This window comes from Sycon ciliatum, chromosome 5 (assembly GCF_964019385.1).
Source record: "Sycon ciliatum chromosome 5, ocSycCili1.1, whole genome shotgun sequence".
Lineage (NCBI taxonomy): Eukaryota > Metazoa > Porifera > Calcarea > Leucosolenida > Sycettidae > Sycon > Sycon ciliatum.
In genome coordinates, this window is record NC_088647.1 from 38,154,021 (window position 1) to 38,161,289 (window position 7,269).

At 46.8% G+C, this 7,269-nt stretch overlaps 1 long non-coding RNA gene across 1 annotated transcript; it reads left to right on the forward strand.

Annotated features, from left to right (window-relative positions):
- The first annotated feature begins 5,154 nt into the window (after positions 1-5,154).
- On the forward strand, positions 5,155-7,057 carry LOC135818602 (uncharacterized). Its single transcript, XR_010553719.1, has 2 exons — positions 5,155-5,767; positions 6,442-7,057. It is a non-coding gene; the product is annotated as an uncharacterized LOC135818602 (long non-coding RNA).
- Positions 7,058-7,269: the final 212 nt, after the last annotated feature.

Consider the following 7,269-nt stretch of genomic DNA (forward strand, 5'->3'; position numbering starts at 1 on the left):
CGCTCTCGATCGGGCTATAATCATGCGCTCTCGATCGGGCTATAATCATGCGCCCTCGGTCGGGCTATACGCTTCTCTCGCGCCCTCGGTTGAGCAGTATGGTTTAACCCTCGATGGGTAAGCTGGTGGCCTGGGCGGCCGTTCATACGCCCGCAGCGGGCATGTTTCTGGCCATGTCGGCCATTTGTGCGCCCTCGGTGGGCAGTATGCTTACGGTCCACAGCGGGCAGGATTACTTAGCCCTCAGTGGCTTGGCTGTTGACCTCCCCAGCCGCTCATGTCACCGGCCCACGGTGGGCAGCTGCAGGCTAGTGTTGTACATGTGGCTGCGCTTGTGTCTCTTCGTTGTACATGCGGTTGCACGTGTAGCTCTTTGTCGTACATGTGGCTGCTTTTGTGTCTCTTTGTTGTACAATCAGTCATGCTGCTGAGTCGTGGTACATGCTGCTGCGCTGTTTTTGACTCCTGCGTACATGCGGCTGCACCGTCTTCTGTCCCCGGTGGTACACACTTGCTCGTCTTGTCCCCGTTGTACGCCTTCAATCTAATATATTCTGTTGTCTAGTCTTGTCTCAGTGTCAGTCGTCAGTCGTTCGTTGTCAAGTGTTGGTTCTTCTTTATGACTTCCCCAGTCGCCTACTGAAATGAAGTAGAAGAAAAAGCGCTCTAACAATTTGTACTGGTCCTTTGTTGTGTGGCGTGGCGAGGAGCGTAGAGGCACATTCACAGTCACATTTGCACGCACTTCTCTGACACCAAACACAATGCCACTCCTCACTGACATGCCTCTGTCCTCCTTCTTTGTGCGTTGCGCTTATTCTTATTAATTTTTGTGTTTCTGTTTCGGTACATTTCGTATTTCAAGGCATATCCCGAGGCTATAGGTATCATTGATTAAAGGACCATTCTGGAACATTCAGCATAATTGTATTTCTCTTGCTAGGCTCTTCATTACGAATTATTAGCCCTCCACTGTCTGCTATCTCAACCCTACAGTCTCCCATTATAATGGAACTCCCTTCGATTTAGACTACGTCTTTGGGAAATCCTCAAATATATAATAATAAAAGTTCGTGCACGGTTCTCAAACTTCTTCTTCTTCTTCTTCTTCTTCGGTAACTACAAGTCATAATAAATATGAAAATGACTGTGAGAGTACAGTGTACATGTAGTAGAAACTTAGATCAGTTTCTCCAGTTGCAAGAACTGGATAGCTTCTGATGGTTGTGTGAGAATTGCCTCCCTGACTGATGTGAAGGTACATAGACGTGTACCTGCTCGACTGCTGTGTCTGGCAGGGCAAGCTAGCAGGAGGTGGGCAGCATCATCAACTGTTCCAGGACAGTGAGTGCAGTCGGGTGAAGGTGCCGCCTCAATCTGGAACAAGTACTTATTCAGCAGGCTGCAATGGCCAGTGAGCAGCTGATTGAGGATGGTGGTCTCATGCCGGGACGGAGGGCTGCGGAACTTGCTGGTGTTGAGTAATGGCCGGGGGTATGCGGTTGCAGACCGAATTGAAGCCTTGGCAGCTTGGATAGGTAGCTGAACCTGGGCCTGTACACACTGTGTTCCATTCCGCGCAAGGCGATCCGCCTTGTCATTGAGAGCAACACCGCAGTGGCTGCTGATCCAGACAAGGTTGATGGAATGAGCCTTCCGAGCAACCTCTGTCAGAGCATCGAACGCAGCAATGGTGTCTGGGCTGATCCTGTATGGGTCTCCACGGAGGGCATCTACGAGGGAGAGGCTGTCAGTGACCAGCACAACGTCCGTCTCCATGGTGGTAAGGTCGTAGACTGCCCTCAGGCCAGCTGCTGCTGCTGCTACTTCGGCAGTGAAGGATGTTGCGACAGCGCCAGCTGGTAGACACCCAGACAGTATCTCTGACCGCTGGGTTGCAGTGGTTTCCATGACAAGAAAACCACCTCCACCAGCGTTGGTGTCTCAAACCCGTGACGACATTTGGCGCCCAACAAATCGTATCCACGACCCTGAGTTCGTCTCCATATCAGCTGTGTTTTCGTCTCCTCTTCGTGTTCTCGCCATGGCCCAGCTACTTGAGTCTCACGAACGTCCAAGCCTCTCATGCGAGCGCCTACTCAGGTGAGAATGCCTTTGTAATTGTCTGCTCTGCGTACTGTGTGCCCGTAACTAAGGGGCCGTTTACATGAGGAAAATAAGCCCGGGCTTAGGCTGTACTCACACTACTTGAAAAACCGCATACAAGTGACTTACATGTGAATGTTGCCACGGTGACAGTTGCGAAAATGAAAAAAGCCCTTGAAAGCCGCTTGAAAGGTTTCAGCGGAAACGGAACCCTCTTCTACGAGGTTTTTTGCTTTCAAGCCGTTTGGAAAGCTGTGTGAGGTCAGGAGGCCGGAGTACTATTGTACGTTGAAAGGCTCCAGAGTATTTTTCATGCTTTGTTTCCTCGTGGTCGTACTGCTCCTGTACATATACTTGTACTTGGTCCGTTTCATCGCAATTGTCGCTTATCTCCCACACACCTTTTGACAGGTAAAACCCAGTCCGATCTCGATATCTAACTCACATTCGTTTGGGAGGTTGTGATGGAAAGATCAAAGAACACCAGAAAGAAAAAATCATCTTGACTGGCGCCAGTGGCATCGCGATTCGTACAATTTTGATAGGAAAGTAGGGAACTTTTCGCTGCAGTGAATGCACTGCACTGCAGTCTGCAGTGAATGTGTGCATTCACTGCAGCAGAAAGCCAAGCGCAGCTCAAAGACCGGAACTGTAGCAGGGGAAATCGACATCCTGACCTGGAGAGCGTGACAGTCACGGCCAGGCCAGCCAGCTCAGTCGCCACGTTTGAACTGCAACGGCCTGGCATTCTTTGCAAGCCTGCAAACTGATGGGAGATGTTGGCAAAGAAGACATTGTCCGACCTGGCAGTGGCAGTACAAGAGTCGTGGTCAGCGTATCCAGCAGAGCGTATGACAGCTGTCTGGAGAGGGTTGTGTGCCTGATTCAAAAACATTGTTGAAACACAGAGTACTGTAGTGACAGACGGGTCACGCTGCCCACGTTCCTCCAAGTGCCAAAGTGACAGCGCCACGTTCCTCCAAGTGCCAAAGTGACAGCCGGGACTGTTCCTTTCCCATCGCGCTGCCATACGCTAAGTGGAGAAAGCAAGAGATACTCTACGCCAGCAGCTATACCATGTATACAGACCAGCGAATGTCAGCTCAAGTGACATCAGCTCGAGTGATACAGAGCCAGAGTCGGATAAACTAGAGCGTGAGTGCAAGAACGCGCTCCGTCGCTGTTTTCTTTAGTACATTTTTTGTAACCTTGCTTCCTTTCTTCGACTTGCTTCACCAGATTCCACCGCTGAATTTTTTTCTTGTGGCGGACACGAATCCTGTATCATGCTTCTTCACTATACGTATTGGAAATTTTACAGAGCGGTAAAAAAAACTCCTGTTCTTAGTTGTGATAGATAAGCGACAATTGCGATGAAACGGACCAAGTAGTTTCCTTTTTACCTGTCATTTCTGAATTCTGTGGTGTTTTTTCCGAGTATTTTCCGTCTTCTTTCTTCCAGAAGCTTCCCGTTGTTTTGATTGCCGTTTCTGTCGCATTTCTTTTGTACCATTGCTTTTGTACCAACATCATGCCTCGCGTAGTGTTTTCTGACGACTTGGAGAAGAAGCTAATCGAGCTGTGGAGAGAAACCTCTTCATCCGTCGACGTCGACGATGTGCTACTTCTTCGCGAGGCATGGCGAATGAACTCCACGATCCAAGCAAGATATAACTGTTTCTATTTTTCTCATGAACTGAAAATTTCAAATAAGTTGATCGAGCGCTAAAAAATTGAAGGAACGCAGCCTCGGGATTTGCAAAACTATCACATGACAATCATGTTTCTCCATGGTAATTTGCTGACAAAAATGTTTCAAGTCGTCACTGGAGTGCAATGTGCTTGGAAAGGCTTTTTCAAGTACTTTTGTCTAGTTTTGAACGCGACATTCGCGTCAAACTTTCAAGTAGTGTGAGTACAGCCTTATTCGCCTCGGGCTTATTTTTCAACCGTTTACATGACGGTTGTACGGGGCTGAGTTCAGGTGAGTGACTGCGAGTTCTGCGCGCATTTTATTTTTCAAATCGCACATGAACGCAGTGGTAAATGTTCGTGTCTGATGAAATTTGGATCAAAAAATGCCGGCTCAGGTTTCTACTGCCTTTCCAATTGTCACTTATTTTTCGAGAAGGTGAAGGATGGGCTAGGACCTTCCACTGGACAAAAACTAGAAGAAAACATACCAAGAAATAAATAAAAGAGACGCACTGTCTACGGCCACATTCTCTCAGGTTCACGAGGCAAAATCGAAAAATACGGAAAAACTCGCTTATAAGCCCTTCTTGACCGTTTACATGACAAAATAAGCCCTGGGGGTTGGATAAGCTCGGGGGTCAAGGGTAGGGCTAGTTCAGCTCGGGGCGAGCTGAATAAGCCCGCCTGACCATAGGCCATGTAAACGCGCGCCCTAAAATGACTGGGTGACAGATCAAGGCGGGCTTATCGTAAGCCTAGGGTTGAATAAGCCCGGGCTTATTTTTCTCATGTAAACGGCCCCTAACTTGTATTCGATTTCGAATTTTTCAAATTGTTTTGCGTCGGGTGACTCGGGTCCCGGCAGGAAGTCCGTGGGACCTTGTTCTCTTGTGCTCGAGTGCGTAGTGTAGTCTAGCTGCTCGTTGTAAGTTCGCCCCGTTGTGTTCGTTGTTCCTGTGTCGCTCTGACTACCCTGTACTGTACGGTTGTGTGTATGAAAATTTCAAACTTCTGTTCGTGTGCTACGCGTTCGAATCTGGAACTTGTTTTTGCTTGCTCGTCGTGAATTCAGCATGGGTAGCTTTGATCTCGTCTTGTGTTGTGCACTTGTGCTTGTCACGGAGACCGAGTTGCCGCCGGACCGCTCCGATATTGTGACTGTGTCGCGTGATTTGTTTGGATGTCCACCTGAACGTTCTCGAGGTGCTGTCTCGTTTGTAGTCGATCCATATTGTTTTGTTTCATGTTTCTACCATTTCACTAGTACTAGAAGTAGTAGTAGTAGTAGTTTCTCCATGTTCCGTGCAGAGCGTTGACCACGGCCGGCTGTCCCATGCATGCGATGCGCGTTCATTTAAAGGGGCACTCCGGCTTCATTTTCGACGCCGAGTTTTCGATGCCAAGACGAAGGTAGGTGAAAGAGAAGACCCCTCGAACAAGAACGAGTCTCCAGAAGCGATCGAGTCGAGCAGGAAGACGACTTTTGAATTTCGCCGAGCGAGCGCTGATGACGTAATGAGGGATTAGCTTGCCAGTGGAAATGCATCTGCGCACATACATTTCACATACTTTTTGGCCAATTTTCAATCGAAGAGGAGGTTGTTTTCTATGTTCTCTCAACGTCGTGAGCAATCCCGTCTTCTATACCCTTCCAGGTACCCTCAAGGTCCTCCAGAGGAGAATTTATCTCCAGCGAAGCGTTGTTGATCCGCTAAATTCGTCTTGAGACATATTCACCCAGTGCAGTGCTGATAAATGTAGAATGTTGAATCTGTGATAATTGCTGACGATGGAGAGAGAGGCTGATAGCCGCTGTCGCAGGGAGAGTGAAGCTGCTGGAAGTAACAACGGGGAGCCCGTTTGTATCACCTGAACAACCAGACTTCAAAGCAGCTTGACCAAATCGGAGGGTGCCTCGTTGCTTATTATGAATATTACACCGACATGAATTACTACAAGTACACTGGTGAGTTTTTATCTTGTTTTGTTCGTATGCTAGTACCCTGGCCTGGAGTTCTCGTTAGCAAATTCCTATTCCCTGGCGTTTTCTAAACATTCCGTGTAGTACTGAATACGTGATCAAGTATTCCGATTTGGGTAGATGTGGAATTTGGACATGTATTTTATATAAAAATTCTATTTTCCCAATAGAGCGTTTGTAGAGAAATGGTTGCCCAAATACAACGAAATTGATTCTGCAGTTCTACAACTTGTACTGAAATCCAGTCAAAGTAAAAATGATTCTTCATGACAGTTGGGGTCAATGAAATCTGATCCAGGCATAACGAATAGTGACGCCTGCCACCCCGAGAACGAATGCCCATTTGGTGGGGGATACCTAAGTACTCGAAAGTGGTGCGTGTTTCAATGTGGCATGGAAGTTTTATGATATGATCTCTGGTCAATGCAACATACGATAGCCATCATGAATTGCAGGCTTCGAACGCAACTCAGACCAGAATTGGCAATTCCCTAAGTTTATAATTCCATGGCCCCAGCTGTGGTTATAGAAGTTTGTTTGCACATTATTCTTATAGTCGATAGGTTTTTACTGATGGCCACAAACAACGGCAGTTCAAACTTCACTGACGTGTTCATGAGCTGAGAGATTTCTCTCCACTATTTCTGTTGTGCATACAGGTCTGTCCAATATGCATTGACCGTATTGGGTATGGTATCTGCTCTGAGAAGGGAATCGCTGGAGCCACAGTCCAATTATACAGGCTTTCAAGAAACAGAGAGGATCCATCTTTCCAAGCTGATACCTGATGTGTACCGACAGAATTCTCACGAGATACCTTACGGACTACGTGTGGTGTGTACTTCATAGTACTCCTTCGACTACTATCTAGAATCAAGTCGACTGAAACAAGTTCAAACAACTCTGGCTTCAAACGAGCCGTCGATTAGACAAACAAAACATTCTCTCATATACTGGAGCACTCTGACAACTCACGACCTATTCCTAACGATTTCCACCGCTTATAAATATGTAGAGTGCTGATTGGAATGTGCTCACAATCTCAACAATTCAGTGCTATAATTATTTGAACAATGTGTTAGAAATTATTCCACTTTTCCTTCTATAAATGTTGTATCTACATATTCCACAGTGCTCCAAAGTTTCAGAGTTCTCAGGGTATCAAACAAAATTATTTCAAATACAGTGAAATTGTTCGTGGACATTATAGCGTAACTAATTTACTTGTAGTTCCCTGGTCCTTTTCTTTGCTATAAATTAATCCTTTGCTCTCTAGCCGCCTGCGAGTCCAACAGTGAAATTGTTAGTTCATATTTATAATGTGGGAGGGGGTTGAACATATATTTTATATAAGGGACCTGCAACTGTAATACCACAGTACAGTAGCCAGCAAATATGTAGAAAACAGAAATGCATGTTCCCATCATTGTACACGGATGGGCGCAGCAGGCCGAAGCTATCAGCCAGAACAGGATTTACAATCACCT